Source organism: Anabrus simplex, chromosome 1 (genome assembly GCF_040414725.1).
Source record: "Anabrus simplex isolate iqAnaSimp1 chromosome 1, ASM4041472v1, whole genome shotgun sequence".
NCBI lineage: Eukaryota > Metazoa > Arthropoda > Insecta > Orthoptera > Tettigoniidae > Anabrus > Anabrus simplex.
This window is the reverse complement of record NC_090265.1, coordinates 1,192,074,939-1,192,093,007: the sequence shown is the minus strand read 5'-3', so window position 1 is coordinate 1,192,093,007 and position 18,069 is coordinate 1,192,074,939.

The window sequence follows — 18,069 nt, the reverse complement described above, 5'->3', positions numbered from 1 at the left end:
AAAACTTGACTTTTCATTCCATTTACATTCATACAATTTTCTGCTGTCCATCTCACTACATTGTTTAAGACCCCCTGCAGTCGCTCACATCCTGCAACTGACCAACTACCTACTCTATACAATACTAGCAGTTACCCGTGGCTTCGCTCGCGTGGATTTTGTCATCTGATAAAAGTAATCGTTCCTCGGTACTGCACTAAGACATTATCTGAAAATTCCTAAAGTTTAAAAACTCACCGAAGAATTGAGTTTCATTTACCCCCAGAAAGTCTTTGTACACCACGTTTGTTCTGTGTCCTTTTGGGGCTAAGATGCGACTAAGAACTGTAGGTGTGAGAACTAGTCTTCTCTCAAGTCGAAAAAAAAACGTTTATTTTTAAAGGAGATTCCAAATACCTATTTACACGTCAGTAACATACAAGGCGCACAATTTAAACTTATGAAACAAGTACCGGTAGCTGTTTTTCGACACTTCACCCGCCACCTCCACCACCGGCTCTCGGGAGAGGCCTCCACCTCAATGGCCTCTGGCAAGGTCATGACCACGTACTCTTGTTTGTAAACAAAGACACGTGCTTTTTGACAGCTGTCAGCGGCCATATTTAAACAACAGAGCATCGTGCTGCCATCTTTACGGCACTAAACCTCACGGCTACCACCTTAGGCACGTAGTAGCGGGCAATTTGAAAAATTCTACGTGCTTTTTTGACAGCTATCAGCGCAATCTTTAAACAACAGACGATCGCAAACGTCATTGCTCACATCTTGACGGCACTAAACTTTAAAGCTACTACCTTATGCACGTGGTAGCGATCGGCTAGCTACCCTTCCCGACGTCTAAGAGAGCGAGCCTAACCTTACATCCGCCATCTTGAAGGGGGCTATCGTTAGTTTTACGGCCAGATGCCCTTCCTGACGTTAATTGCACAAGATGGCTGCTATACATAGGTTCTTATAAGACGGCCTAGGGACGCTTGCGCAAGATGGCGGCTATCTCATTGCAAAAGATAGCGACTATAATAAGCTCTTATGAGAACTCCTAGGGGCGCTTGCGCAAGATGGCTGCTATACATAGGCTCTTATGAGACGGCCTAGGGACGCTTGAGCAAGATGGCGGCTATCTAATTGCACAAGATAGCGACTATACATAGGCTCTTATGAAACGGCCTCAGGACGCTTGCGCAAGATGGCGGCTATCTAATTGCACAAGATAGCGACTATAAACAGCTTCTTATGAGACAGCTTAAGGGCGCTTGCGCAAGGTGGTGTTCTATACACGGCTTCTTATGGATAATGATGACGGCTGTGGGCGCTTGCACAAGATGGCGGCTATACATAGGCTCTTATGGAGAAAGATGCCGGCTATGGGCGATTGCACAAGATGGCGTCTATACATGGGCTTTTATGAGACGGCCAAGGGTGCTTGCGCAAGATGGTGGCTATACACATGCTCTTATGAAGAAAATCTAGCTTAGAAGCTACTGCACAAGATGGCGGCTATACGATAGGCTGTTATGAAGAAAGCTAGCTTAGAGACTACTGCACAAGATGGCGGCTATACATAGGTTGTTAAGGCCTTCTCCTCCTCTTCCTCCTCTATTAAAGCATAGCGTTATGTCTCTATCGAACAAGTTTAAACATGCATTACTATAACGACGCGATCTTATGCTTAAGACTAGAATGAGCACGTGCTATTATTCTGTTTTAAGCTGCAGCGATGACGTCATCATAGTTGTGCATGTTTAGACTTGATCGTTATGAACGTGACTTACTGACTGAAAGCTTTAGTCTTCGAAATACAGTGATAGAGAGTAGAGCGCAGACATGACGAGAACATTAATAGTTGATGGACAAGGCTTTAAAGTAAACGGCAACAAATTTGTGTTTAAAGAGGTGGCTGTGTTAGATTGCAGTGTGTTGTGGGCACCAAAACTTGTTAGTTTAGTATTTAGTCCACCTTTCCCTTACTCTTTGCAAACAGATGAAAATAAAAAGCAGACTCAATGGATCGAAAAAAAATTAGGTTTGCAGTGGGAAGAAAATGGAATACCTTATCGTTTTCTATCTTTAATGATGAACGCACATTTATCAAGAGCAGATCTTGTTTTTTAAAGGGTTGTGAAAAGAAGGAATGGTTGCGTGACTATCTACCATCACCGTGTGAAATTATCGACATGCATGAATTAGGGTGTCCATTATTTAAAATTCTTCCGAAGGATCATACTGGAGAAACAAGTAAACAGTCTTTACAACATGTGTGCATGCTCTTTGATTGGTTGTGTTGCAGTGCATTCCGGGAAGTGAACAACATAATTATGTAAGCTGCAGTGTCGAAATCAAAATAACGTTAGTCTGAAAGAAACATTTGTAGAGTAAAGACATCATGTCATTTCTTACTGATACAAAGTGTAACGCAGTTGAAAAGGCAATCGTAAAGTTTTATGCATGCAAAAAAACTGAACACTTTTACTGAAGAAGAGTTAAATGCATTACCAAAGGCATGTTTGGTTAACGTAGCTGCGAATGCTGTAAAGAAGATTTGGGATAAGGTTCCTCGTGAGTAGACTCAAGATCCTGTTTTGTCAGAGCTTCAAACGTGTAGTGTACATCATGATCAAGTTAGTTTAGGTAGCAGACCTTCTGTGAGACAGTGTCGTACATGTCAACTGATTAAACTGTATCACGGACCTAAAACTAACGAGTTGTCTTCGCTTATAAACACTTATCATGGCTGCGAACAGAATAAACAAGAAAAAAGGTGAAGAAACGCTCTGGGAGAAAGGTGAGGAAGCATACTGGGCTTGGGCTCATCAATAAAGTGACTTATCTTCTTCCCTTCGAGCTTCATCATCCTAGTTACGAGTACTGCGGCCCTAGAACACGACTTGACGTTCGCTTGCCACATGGTGTTCCTGGTATTAATATGTTAGATGCTGCCTGCAAAGAGCATGACCTTGCTTATCGACAAAACAATCCTAAACTGAGTAGCTGATGAAAATCTGCTTCGTAAAGCTATGCTGCGTGTGTCGTCACCTAGTGCTTGAGTTTCTAAGAAGATAGCAGCACTTGTTGTTGTCGGTGCGATGAAAGGAAAACTGTTACTAGGTAGTGGCAAAGACAGTAACATAAAGAAAAGATAAAACAGATTTAACCCCCCCCCATGGCTCAACAGCCCCGAAGGGCCAAGGCCTACCAAGCGACCGCTGCTCAACCCTAAGGCCTGCAGTTTACGAGCTGTCGTGTGGTCATCACGACGGATCCTCTCGGCCGTTATTCTTGGCTTTCTAGACTGGGGCCGCCATCTTACCTCAGATAGCTCCTCAATTGTAATCACGTAGGCTAAGTGGACCTCGAACCAGCCCTCAGATCCAGGTAAAAATCCCTGACCTGGCCGGGAATCGAACCCGGGGCCACCGGGTAAGAGGTAGGAACGCCACCCCTACGCCGCGGGGCCGGAAAAACAGATTTACTGGAAGAAAAATGTATATATATATATATATATATATATATATATTCTGAAATATACATATATGAATTGTCAAAACATATTACAGGTGTTGTTTAATATGAATCCTACAGTATGTCCTAGTAATAATGTTCACTTAGAAGAAAGGAGAGGTAGAGGATCGAGAATTAAAAACACACACAAGATTTAAAGTACATCCTCTTTATTAATCCATGAATTAAAGCTGTTATTAAAACCAAGCCATTTAACAGTTTATTCTCTAGACGTCGATTAACACGTTCAATTAAATAGTGATCAGGATATTTTGCTTTCTGCAGTTCTTCGATGTAGAATCCTTCAATAGGCTGTCTTCTGAGATCGCGAAGTAAATACGTAACTGGATTAGTAAGCTTAATACTCCTGATTTGGAAAATTTCAGTGCTCCAGTTGGGAGTGTATCCTTTTGCAACGATAGACGTGTGTTTGCTGATGCGAACAAAATCACCTTCTTTAAAGTGATAGCAGCGCGGATCATCTGTTTTAATTACAAAATGAATAGCATCTAGGCGAGGTGTATTCCTTGTAACAAGACGTGGCTTTGTTCCGATAGTGCGATGAGGTGTATCGTTGTAGATAGATACAAGCCTAGGTAGCAGATCAATCCAACGATATGAACCTTGTGCTGTAAATTCTCGCCACATCATTGTTTTGAGTGCACCATTAAAGCGTTCTACAACACTCGCCTTGAGATTGCTGAAGTAGTGTTGAATGCCAAGTAACTTGAGGTAAGAAGAAAAATTCTTATTGTAAAATTCTTTACCTTGATCAGTTTGAAGAAGCCTTGGGCAGCGTATCGATTCTTCAACAATGTGTTTAAATGCGTCTTTGACTTGAGCTGTTGTCTTAGAACGCACAGGTTGTGCAAAAGAAAACTTCGAATACACATCGATAACAGTAAGTAGATACTTATACCCTTTATTGCTAGAGGCATATGGAATCATTTCTACTAAGTCTGCTTGCCAGAGATCATCTTTTCATCGTGTAATCACGCGTCTGCGACAATAGGTGCGACGTACTGGTTTATGTATCTCATGTGCGTTGTTTACCTTTACAGGTGAGATTTTCTTTTGACGAGCCATTACAAAATAATTCCAGCATGTTGTAATTCTCTCTCTATTTCTAGAATTTCTGATTCGTGACCTGTGTGACCAGCATCTTGCGATGCTCTTAGAAGTTGTAATCGTTCAACGAGTAAGTTTGGGTCATTCCAGTATCGTAAGTCTACATACGGCAACAACGGCTTGTGGATAACATCAAGACCACGTGCAGTCGGAAAGAAGCTTAGCAATAAACTCACGATACTAGTAACTCTTATTTGCATTCACAGCTTCTGTTCTCTTGTAAATACGTCGTGTTGCGTCAGTAGCAAAAAGTATTGCTTTATATTTTAAGATCATCTTGTAAAATTATATCCTTGTCAGGTATTCGTGAGATAAGAAGTTCTTAGAGTCCTTTCCTATTTTTATAGGTAACACCTTTTACAATAAGTTTGTTGCTATTAATCTTAACATTTGAATTTCCTATTCTGAAACTGTCGTCTTCATAGCGAATACCGCAGGTAGTGTCATTTTGTCCTGTAAAGAGTTTTTCTATATAAGGTGAAAAGAAATCCATAGGTATCTTGAATAAAAGTTCTAAACTGATTACGATACTCTGGCGTGATCATAACCTCATACAAAGATGGTAGATCTTGTGTCGATGTAGTAGGTATTTCAGCAATAACATCTGTAGTTAAAAACTCAGCACGCTTAGATGGTGAAGTATTGTTAAAATCTTCTTCCTTAACCTGTTCTTGATCTATATCTTGCTTCTTCTCTTCCTCATCTTGCTTCTCTTCTTCTTTATGCGTTTCTTGTTTATGCTTCTCTTCTTCTTCTTCATGTGTCTATTTATCATATGATATTTATATAGTAGACTGCGGCACTGAAGTAGAATTAAAAATTTCTTTGAGTGGTGTACTTATTTGTGTTTTTAAAACTAAATCCGTGTCTGCTTGAATACGTTTAAGCGCTTTAAATTTCCGTCGAATATTGTTTCGTGCATGGATGATATGTTTTGTAATCTCCTTGCTAGATGTTAGCATGATGATGGTTTTCGATCAAGTAGCCACTGTTATTCTGTGTTAATGCATATAGGCCTAAAATGATCGAAACTCATGCGATATCGTCCATGCTGAACATCACTTTCTTTATAAAAAACTAAAAAACTGTAACGATGTGATGACCAACATGTAGCACACATACGTTTAAAGTCATTGAAAGTCATGTCAGTGTTAACATGATCGTCATACACATGTCGCATGTTGCGCTCATCTTGCCGAAAAAGCACAATAAAATTTTTATTGTCGCGTATCAACTGCTTAGGCACACGAGAGTAGGTTTGTCATAAATAGATGCAATCAACATATTTATGTCGTCCCATGCTAAAGAAAAATGCACGAATAACGTTTTGCTCTTGTGTTGCGACATTGTCAAAGATAATAAGAGAATTAGGAAGCACATCGTCCGGTGATGGTACTTGCTCATGTGAATTAAATTCGAAATATTTTATTCCATCTTTAACCAGATCGTGCATTACAGTTTATAGAATAGTATATAGCGGCTGATAGAGTGACTTTGCGAAAACGTAAATATTCTCGAAGCGTATACCATTTAAAGAAGTAATAAGTGTAAGTAAAAGATTTGTCTCCCCGCATCCCGATGGGCCTGATATAATACATCGAACAGCAAAAGGAAACAACGTTCCATGACTTTTTTTGTAGTTGTACTAGAACTAGGTAAGAGATGTGGCCCAGTGTCACTAACAGATAGTGTGTCTAGCTGCTTTATAATCTTCATGATAACTGAATAATAAAATAGGCAATAGTAATATATATATATATATTAAACGAAACAAGAGGTAACAGTTAGTTTGTAATTTGTTCTTGACGAGTAAAGTCGTGTGCAGAATGGTGAAACAACGATATCCAAACGATAGGAAGAAGAAGAAAGCAAAAACTGTCGGATGGAGAGATGTTATAAAGGCTGCACAAAAAGCTATTCGAGGGGAATACAATCAGCGTGTAGCTATTACTAAGGCACTACGCGCAGCAAGAGCGAGAATTTCTCCCAAGTGCAAAGCAATGTTTAGTAAACGTGCACGAATTATTCCTATACCAAAACGAGGAGGATTTTTTCCTGAGCTATTTGTTGGACTAGCAGCTTTAGGGTCATTGCTGGGTGGTGCTAGTGCTGTAGCAATAACTGTTAAGGCTGTAGAAGAAGCAAAACAACAGTTGAAAGAGAGTGAACATCATAACAATACGATGGAGGCAATTGTATTACGAGGCAAGGGCGTAAACATGAAGCTAGCACCATACAAAAAAGGGGTTGGCATCTACATTTCTCCAAAAAACGTCTACTGAAAGCACTGCCACATCGAGCTCTGACGCATGAAGAAATGTTTACGTTTGCTAAACAACTAGGAATTCGTTATTTTCGAGGTGTGTATATGCGCTATCAACCACCAGCGTGCCCACGTGAATGTGGAAGTGCCGTAATTAACTTAGACAACAGTCGAGGACCTGGAACTCATAACGTTGCTTATGTAAAATATAAATCTAAAGTATGGTATTTCGATAGCTATGGAGACTTACCTCCTCACTTTGAGCGCATACGTTATTTCGAAAGCAATGCAGACATTGTTTACAATAAAAACCCTGTGCAAAAATTTAATACACGCATATACGGACGATTATGTCTTATGTTCTTATATCAAACCCAGACAGTAGAGAATGGGCATTAGTGTGCACGTGATGACTAACAGTGAAGGAACGTTTGCTGTACGTGGAGAAGGACCTGAAACAACCGTCTATTTTAATTCGCCGATTGAACTTGGATATCAGCTACATAGTATTGGACTAATATCGTTTGAAAGCTACAATAAAATCTATAATGTGCGTGATGATGTAAACACGTTCTATTACGATGATATGTGCTAACGCTACCCTCAAGCAATTATTCAGCAGACGATATTGATGACTATATTGAAAGTACGTTCATTGATCAGTTTGGAGAAGAGAGCTGTAGTAATCATAATTACAAGTTCTCAATTACTGTAACCAACATTACACATAAATGTGTTATTGAATCATCATTTAAGACTGACTTCAAATCACAACCTGATTCGATTGGACCATTGCTTGGATTGTCATCAAGGTAGCTCCTACCGAACGTACGTTACGAGTCTGATCAACTTATAACACTCTTCGATGATTATCATGTGAACATTACTTGTAATATTATTACAGACTTGAATAGTAGGTAATCAACAACCTTCGCACTCCCTACACGAATTTATTATTAGAGAGGAACGTGAATATACTATTCGTGAGAAACCAGCAGTAGTTTTTTTATCATCCTGTGTCTGTAAAACACATTAGTAACATCACTCTTAGGCTTGTAAATAAACATAATCAGCTTATTCATTTAGATCAGCACGCGCACGTAGCTTACAGACTTCATCTCAAGCCAGTATGGGAAACATCTATAAAACACGGTGTACATTTCGAATACATACTACATGTTTGCGAAGATTCATCGAGTTAACAGATAACCATAAGCAGATACTCCAAGATTTTGGTTATACGCTACAACAACAAAATGGAGGAAATGCTATAAATTATGAATACAGTAGAAACTCGTGAAGATGTAGTACGAAGTGAGCTTCATTCTTATCAAACTTTTACGTTTGTATTAAATAACAATGATGAAATTCACTTTATCATTAATCAGCAAGATGTATACACCTTACCACAAGAAAGCTACCCCTATATTGAAGGACGACTAGTTAAGTCAGATGGAAGTGGATCGAGCACATCACAACTAAACAATCATGCTCTCGCGTTTCTCTTTTTTGCAGCGCGATATGAAGTAAATAATGTCGAAATAGATAGAACGAAGAATGTTGGTATTAAAGTGCAATGAAACTCTACCCTTCTTTTTGTGATTAAGGAAGTAATCTTTTGCGGATGGCAGGATGGTGTCCAAAAGCTACTAACAACTGGATGTTTAATGAGGATGGAACTTTTACAGGTATGCTATCACTGAAACATATTTTTGGCTTCGCAGAAGACTTTACACGTACTATAATCAACGCAAAACAAGAGCTTATTCTGATCCGTGATCGAAGTGATTACAATTCTCTTAAATCAGCAGAAACACCAGTAGCCTCGAAAATTACACTTCATCATATATTGTGGAGGATTCCATATGTAACCTTATCCGATCGTGAAAAACTTCGATTGCTGAAGATTATAGGAAATGATACACCATTACCTATACATTTTCGAAGTTGGGAACTGCATGAATAGCCTGTGTTACCACCTGCAAACAAGCATAGCTGGGCTGTTAAAACGTCACGTTTTACTGAGAAGCCATTTTATATTATTTTTGGATTTCAAACCAATCGTAAATTCAATCACGAAGAAGATAGCTCACTGTTTGATAACTTAAATTAAGACATGTTAGACTATGTCTCAACGGAATTATGTATCCCTACGAAAACATAGACATTAACTTTGAGAAAAATGAATTTGGGATACTCTATGACATGTTTTATAAATTCCAATCATCGTATTATCAGAAAGAAGATCGTCCGCTATTTTCGCCTCAAGAATTTAAAAATAAAGTACCGATTGTAGTTATAGACTACTCTTATCATGAAGAATCTATAAAAGAATCTCCTATTGATATTCGTTTAGAATTTTTGAAATCATTCCTGCTAACACAACAGCGTGTTGTCTTATTATTCATATGAGTGATGTTACTTACCATCCGCAAACGAATATTTTTACCAGACTATAAATAAGGATAGCACTTTATCATCAACATTAGTGTGTGCTTCGACATCGTACGCTATGGAACAGAAAGAGTACAACAAACAAAATTGTGAATGTGCATGCTGTTCGCATGCTCGTACGCAACATCTTATTTATCTCACACGAGTAAGTGAGGCTATTAATATGTTCTATAAACATAGAACCTTATATGAAATGCCAAAACATCTCATTCAATATTTACCGCCAGGATTTTTATCTACGTACGCTGCCCCTTACGTACGTAATTTTTGGGACATCCTTTCTCTACACAGTAACTTTATGCAGAACCTGTCAACGTCATTACAAGCATCGAGAGGAAAATGGTGATGATGATTGGGATGGACCAAATCCGGGAATTGAACACTTTACACAGTGTATGGATGAACGTTTCTAGTACATAATGATGATGATTCGGAAAAGGAACTAACCACATGAATAACAACAAGGTAAGAACTTCATTATCTTCTTTGTAAAGCATAGCATACTTAGTATCATATATTTCTAAATGTTTTGTTTAATCTCAATGTTGAGGAGGCATTACAATTTCGGAAGCATACTACCTCTTCGCAGAAAGCTGTTAAGAAGCATACCAACCTTGTCAGCAGCAAAACAAACATTGTTGTAGTACATTGTAAATAAATATTTCATTCCATTCAAATTGTTTTACTTATTGCATTCCGTTGCCTCCTTACAACTACTTATTCTATCTATAAAAGCATGAGAAAACGATCAAGTCTAAACATGCACAACTATGATGACGTCATCGCTGCAGGTTAAAAACAGAATAATAGCACGTGCTCACTCCAACCTTAAGCATAACATCGCGTCGTTATAGTAATGCATGTTTAAACTTGTTCGATACAGGTATGACGCTATGCCTTAACAGAGGAGGAAGTGAAGGCTTTAACAGCCTATGTATAGCCGCCATCTTGTGCAGTAGCCTCTAAGCTAGCTTTCTTCATAACAGCCTATTGTATAGACGCCATATTGTGCAGTAGCCTCTAAACTAGCTTTCTTCATAAGAGCATGTGTATATCAGCCATCTTGTGCAGTAGCCTTTAAGCTAGCTTTCTTCATAAGACCCTGTGTGTAGCCGCCATCTTGCGCAAGCGCCCTTGGCCGTCTCATAAGAGCCCATGTATAACCGCCATCTTGTGCAATCGCCCATAGCCGACATCTTTCTCCATAAGAGCCTATGTATAGCCACCATCTTGCGCAAGCGCCCACAGCAGTCATCATTCTCCTTAAGAAGCCGTGTGTAGCCACCATCTCGCGCAAGCGCCTTTATGGTGTCTCATAAGAAGTTGTGTATAGTCACTATCTTGTGAAATTAGATAGCCGCCATTTTGCGCAAGCGTCCCTAGGCCGTCTCATAAGAGCCTAGGTATAGTCGCTATCTTGTGCAATTAGATAGCCGCCATCTTGCGCAAGCGTCCCTAGGCCGTCTCATAGGAGCCTATGTATAGCAGCCATCTTGTGCAAGAGCCCCTAGGCCGTCTCATAAGAGCCTATGTATAGCAGCCATCTTGCGCAAGCACCCCTAGGCCGTCTCATAAGATCCTATGTATAGCAGCCATCTTGTGGAATTAACGTCAGGAAGGGCATCTGGCCGTAAAACTAACGATAGCCCCTTTCCAGATTGCGGATGTAAGGTTAGGCTCGCTCTCTTAGTCGTCGGGAAGGGTAGCTAGCCGATCGCTACCACGTGCATAAGGTAGTAGCTTTAAAGTTTAGTACCATCAAGATGTCAGCACTGACGTTTGCGATCGTCTGTTGTTTAAAGACGGCCGCTGACAGCTGTCAAAAAGCACGTGGCTTTGCAGAGCACGTGGCTTGTCAGAAAAGCACGTGGAATTTCAAATTGCCCGCTACCACGCCCCTAAGGTGGTAGTCGTGAGTTTTAGTGCCGTAAAGATGGCAGCACTTACGTTTGCGATCGTCTGTTGTTTAAAGATGGCAGCTCTCAGCTTGACAACTGTCAGAAAAGCGCGTGGAATTTTTCAAATTGCCCGCCACTACGTGTCTAAGGTGGTAGCCGTCAAGTATATTGTTGTAAAGATGGCAGCACGATGCTCTGTTTTTTAAAGATGGCCGCTGACAGCTGTCAAAAAAGCACGTGGCTGTCAGCTTGACAGCTGTTCAAAAAGCACGTGGTTATGACCTTGCCAGAGTACAATGAGGTGGAGGCCTCTCCCGAGCGCCGGAGGTGGAGGTGGCGGGTGAACTGTCCAAAAAACAGTTACTGAACGAGGCCGTGTGGTCTCCAGTTCGATTACGGGCAATTGCAGGCGTAACCGGATGGTACCTCTTTCAGTACATAAAAAATCCTTTAGAAAGTTTACCAACTCCCAAAATAAACATTTCCTTGTTAATTAGTTTGTTTCTAGTCATAAGAGTGCGCTAACAAATCGATGGTAGAGCTATCTAACCGTAGAAGAATAAGGTCTTTAGGAGTTTCAAATTTCCAAGTCTGTTGGCATAGATGGCCGTAGAGAAGGCGCGCAGTTTTAATAGCCGGGGAAGGTGTACCCCTGATATTATTATTATTATTATTATTATTATTATTATTATTATTATTATTATTATTATTATTATTATTAGTATCATTAGTATTATTCTTTGTTCGTATCGGTCTACTACGGACCACGTTATTTCAGCTGTCTTCTCTGGGCTTTGATCTCTGTCCAGTCCTCCTTCATTCGTTGCCGGTGTTGCTCTTTTCTTTTCTCTGTGGGCCGATGACCTAGATGTTAAGCCCCTTTAAGCAACAAGCATCATTATCAAGCACCTTTCCTCCGTCCACGTCTTGCCCGTCTTCAACTTTGGCCTTTCTTGAAAACCCTGGTGGTCTTTTAGTTTCCTCCTGAGTGGGTTGCGCTCTTGTACAGTATATCTTCGTTAGTGATACTGCTCTCCTGTAGGTCCCTTTCCACCTCCTTGAACATAGTTGGCTGGGTCTTCTTGTCTTCAAAATAGGTAAAGATCTGGTTCGATAATCGCGTGGATTGCATTCTTAGCAAGTGGCCATAAAATGCAATTCTCCTCCGCACGACATCAGAGATCTTCTGGACATGAGTATGCAGTTCATGGTTATGCCGACGTCTATATCTATCTTTGTCTTTAATTGGGCGAAGAATTTTCCTTAAGGTCCTTTTCTTTAATTTGCAGTTTTCTTTTTTAGATTATTATTATTATTAATATTATTATTATTATTATTATTATTATTATTATTATTATTATTATTATTATTAAAATTTTGAATTTTACAGCATTACCAGCGGTTTGTACCCATCGTTGACTGGTTTATTAGCTTCCTCGAGAAATCAGTGATGTCCGACCCATGATCACGGATTCTTTTCCAACCAACAAAAGAGAGCACTAAACCTGAAAGATTGCATTTGATTTTAGCAGACCTACATATAAAAAGAAAACTATAACTTATTACTCCTATAACAGCAGCCCTGCAGTGTCTTCCTATAAGGATGTAAAAGTAAACGGGAGTAAAATGTCAGCACTTTGTTATTTATATACATGTAATTAAGTCAGTAGTATGACGTGAGGACAGTAGCGTAGCCAGGATTTCAGTTTAAGTGGGGGGGGGGGGGGGGGGCATTAAAGTAGGTCGTCATCCAGAATTTTATTTTGGTAGGTGTCCGAACTTCCAGAGAGTTTAGTGGTATAGAATATCTAATAAGGAAATGAGTGTCATTGGCTCCTAGAAAGACTGGTGGATTTGTGCTTATTCCGGAAGCTAATCATATACATTATACACCTACAGACGAAACCGTTTATTCCGACATCGCTTTTAACGGCGTATTGGATAAAACGGCGAAATCTAGCCGTTCCGGCTAAATCCTATATAAACACTGTATTTAAAAAGATCGCTTAGTACGACGTATCGTTTAAAACAAGGTACTTTTGAAATCAAATTTGCGGAGAAATAAATCGGCTCTAACGTCCAATGTTGATTTTGTTTGTTACGTATTTGAACATCAATGAAAAGCTTATTTTCAAATTCTTGTTCTCAGTTGATTTCAGACCAGTCTGTCTGTTAAATAGTCGAGGTAAGCATCGCTGTGAAGTCGCATAAAGGTGCGGCCACACCAAGATGTTTTCGTTAACTTTGTAAATAAACATTGTTAATGTTCATGAACATTTATGTCTGTTAATAAACAAAATAGCGTGTTCATTAACTTTTCGAGCATGTTGATAAACAAAATTTCTTTAACTTTTGTGAAAAAAACTTTTAACATTTCGTGTTTTCGTTAACATTTCGGTTGGCACATGCGCAAAGACGCAATTAGAACACGCAAATTCATGGCGCGGAATACAATACTTTTTTTATTTTTCGAAATCGACTGTCGAATCGCAAGCAACTCGTATACACCATACAAATACATATGTGAAGTGTAGCAGTATTTCTCTTGCACTCTTACATGATCCTTGGTAGGAGTCACCAGTCGCTAGGAATCTTCAAGTTATACTTAGCCTGACATTAATGCAGATGACATTCCGATAAATTTGTATCATTTCTTGCTATTTCAGACCCAATTACTGTCAACAAGAACTGAAAGTCTTGTGGGCAGTGGCGTATACTGAGGGCTACCAAGGCTATCAGTGAAGCCCAAACCTCAAATGCGAGCGATGGAAATCTAAAGCACATTATATTGTAAGCATCTGACACATTGTTCCATTTGCAAACCTTGAAAGCAATGAGAAAACACGTCGCACGTATTTCTGAGAACAAGGCTTCGGAGACTGATATTGCAGCCCAGACTCTCGTCCCTTCCCATCGACTCGCCTCACGCGGCTTGCTGCTGTCTGCCTACAGGTGCGGGGACCGGCGGAGGATAGCTGTGCTAGGCTTCGGTCCGTCAGATCGCCACTGCTATCACCATGCGTTACTCATCGTATATACTTCCTCACCTCATCCTTCTGTCTTAAATATATAGATAACGGTGTGCTGGTATTTCACTCCAGTTTACTTCTACATCCTTGTAGGAAGACACTGCAGGGCTGCTGTTATAGGAGTAATATAATTTTCTTTTTATTGGTAGATCTGCTAAAATGAAACGCAGTCTTTCAGGTTTTGTTGGTTGGAATCGAACCTGTGATCATGGGTCGGACACCAACAATGATCTTCCTAGGAAGATAATTAACCATTGAACGATGGGTACGACCGCTGTAAAATTCAACATTGTTATTTAACGATTATGATGATGATGTTAATAATAATAATAATAATAATAATAATAATAATAATAATAATAATAATAATAATAATTGTTACCGTGTTTTAGCGGTAGGTAGAGGTGAAGGAAGGTGCGGGTGTGAATGGATCTCAAGCTACGAAATTATAGTGCCTGTAAAGTAAATTTAAAATTTAATACGGTTATATTTTCTTTTCAAAATAAATAAGTAACAAGCATGGCAGGTACAGAATAGCAAGTCAAAATAAGGTAGTTACAATATTTACAGAATTTGGGCTTCGCGCCCCGAGTTCACAATGCTTGGACAATCAGCTCAGTTTTACCCCAAACACAAGTTTTAACAGAGGGGCAGAAAACCCCATTCATACCTAGGAGCCCTTGCTCCAAATTACACTGAAAAACCTCCTCGAGGCATACAACATACAATTTTCAAAAGAGCCACTCGCTCTCAAATTTAAGCCTCTCCCAGGCCACACCAAACTCCACCTTCAAGCTGTCCTCAACGGACATAAACACAGGGGTAAAATACCCAATCTACTGAGGTCTATTAAACGAAAAGAATGTTAATTAAATGACCTCTAAAATAACAATTTGAGAGGAGGCGAACTTGCACTCCTAATACACTAGATTAAGACCTACTTGGCGCTAGGCCGTTAATACAAGGGCTAATCCCATACTAAAGAGGTGACTTAAGAAGAGAACAATTTGTTTTACATTAACGAGGAATAGGTTGAGAAAAATAAGTTCACCTCAAAACAATATGAGTGGGAGCTCGAGAGGGTTAGCACTCTCTATCCCAGAATGTAGCTTTCCAAGAGAATAGATTAAAAGAGTAGTTACATTTACATTTTAGGAAAAGGTTACATGGTGGAACGCTTCGCACCCGCCCCGAGAGTTAAACTGCTGAGCTAGCAAAGAAAGAATTTATTAATCGGCCATTACCTTATAGTTGACCGCTGCCGGAGAAAGAGGCGCTTCCCGCCTCCTGCTATGTACTTAATACACCGAAAGATGGAACAGAAGTGGCCCGGAGACCCAAAAATCAGCAGTTTATATCCTCTCGCGGAAGGTTCTAGGTGTTAGGGGAAAGAAAACACCCTCCCACAAACTTTTTATTGGCTAGGGTATAGAAACATATTCAAGTTGGGGGAAGATACCAATGATTGGTCAGAAATTAATAACAGAAATTCGGGATTGGTCAAATACAAAACAAGGGGAAAGAGAAAGGTATACAGCCAACTTAAACAATAACAGAAAGAAATTTAACAAAGAACAAACTTTTGAAATAAAATTTTCTCCAAAGAACAGTTATTTTTCTTCCCACTAGGGTGCACTATTGTAGTTTTTCAGTGGTGTCCTCTAGAAGAGAAAGTTCACACTTCTTACTTCAAGCAAAACAAAAGTACGTCGAAAATGACACAGTTCACAAACTCAAAAATTTCCAGGTGGTGACATCTTCTGAGAAACCAGAAAATTAATAGGGTAAATAAAGTTCAGACTTCCTCCAGCAGAGGAGTTTCCACAGGCGCACATTTTAAATTAGCGGAGTGGAGGTGTACCGCCCGGTACAATAATAATAATAATAATAATAATAATAATAATAATAATAATAATAATAATAATAATAATAATAATAATAATGGCATCTACATAGGTGACCTAATAAGGATAAAATGAATGGCGAAGACGTCATAAACACTCAGTTCCCAAGCCAGGGGAATTAACAGTATGAGGGGGTTGATTCTGAAAATTACACCGGGGCCGTCCGACCAAAGGCAAGCATTCTATCCATTTAGCCTCAAAGCGGGACTTCAGTTTGCTAAACTTTAGGCTACCAACTCGATTGATCAGGTGTTGAGTATTGGCGGTGGCAGAGGCCAGGGCAGTAGCTTGTGAAGCAGCCCAGACAACACAGCGAGCAGCTCCGTTGGCTGTTGGATGCAGCTCAAAATGCTTATGGCTTGATGTTCCCTAAACCAACTATCGAAAAGGGGTAGCCTAAGTGTAGTGGTAGCCCACGTCTTGATACCAGCATACGCCACTGCTTGTGGGGATATTCTCAGAAAGTTTTGAAAGCCTGCTGCATCATGAATTGAAAGTTCTGACATAGGCCTAAGTGTCCTCTCCAAACTTAATTCTAAACGCTTTTCCAATATTTTTCTTTGCCACACTTTGCGTCTGCGTTTTTCTCTAATTGCACTCATTAAAATTATGAAAGCTGCAGTTGTATTTTCTTCTTCCTGACGCTATCCATTGTAACCTCACAAACAGATATTTTGGTGTGGACACAATGTTAACACGCGAGAGGTCGCACCCGTTTTAGAACGCGAGAGGTTGCGCGAAGGCAAATTGCTCACGGTTCTTATTTTAATGAGCTGCTATTTTCCTTTGGCGGTGAATGCTCTGATAAAAATATTAATATGTACCCTGTGTAACTGCCTTTCGACTAGTACTACCATAATTACCCAGTAACAATATTCTCGATGTAAAACAATTGATGAATTTTGTCGCAAAATCTGGTAAAGTTACGAGAGTTTTTAAAGAGCGCGAGAGGTAGCGCGTGAGCAGATTGCCGCAACGTTTCCATTTGTACATTTCAATGAATGATTTGGTCACAATTCAAGATAAAACTACAGCACCACACTTCACTGAAAGCCACCATAAACGTCATGAACTTAACTTAAGAAACTTTCTTGGAAATGCAGTCATGTAAGAATGCACTACGCGAGGGGTCGCATGAAGGCAATGTGCCGCGGCAGATGTGAGAGTGAAAGAAAACTTAAACTATTCCGGAACGCAGCAGGCAATACACTGACGATAATCAACGTCAGGCGAGAGAGAGGGAGTGGAGGGATGAAACGAGAGCCCTAAGCCCTACAGCGGCTAGCAACGAAATTATTAACAAATATTTAAAAGTGCGGCGAATTGCCGCGGGTGCGACCTCTCGCATGTTAAAGAAGTTTGTTAACAAAAGTTTATTTGGTGTGGGCACAATGTTAAAGAGGTTTGTTGAGAAATGTTTTCGTTAACATTGCTTATTAACTTTGTTTCGTTAACACTGTTTATTAACTTTGGTGTGAACTAACCATAAGAAACGGAATGTGTTTAATATTGAAGAAAAATCACACATCAGATAGAATTAGAAAGTGAGAAACAAACGTCACCATCGCGAAAGAATTGGAGTGTATCACACTCAACGATTTCTACGATTTTGAAGGACAATGATAACGTCTAATTTATTAGGCGTGAATGTGTGCGACGTTATTGATCAATTTACATTGTTACTACTTCTTTCCTCACTTATTATTGTATATTTTGCTGGCATATTATTGCTGTACGTACTGTGCAAAGATTAGAAGAAAAGTTCCTCTCAGCTCCTGTCCACAAATACTGCATTGCAAATACAGGGCCTACTTCACTTATGTTTTTTGAAGTTTTAACATTATTCTGTTAATTAATATTAATTTATTTAACGCGCACAATGTGCAAAGAATTAC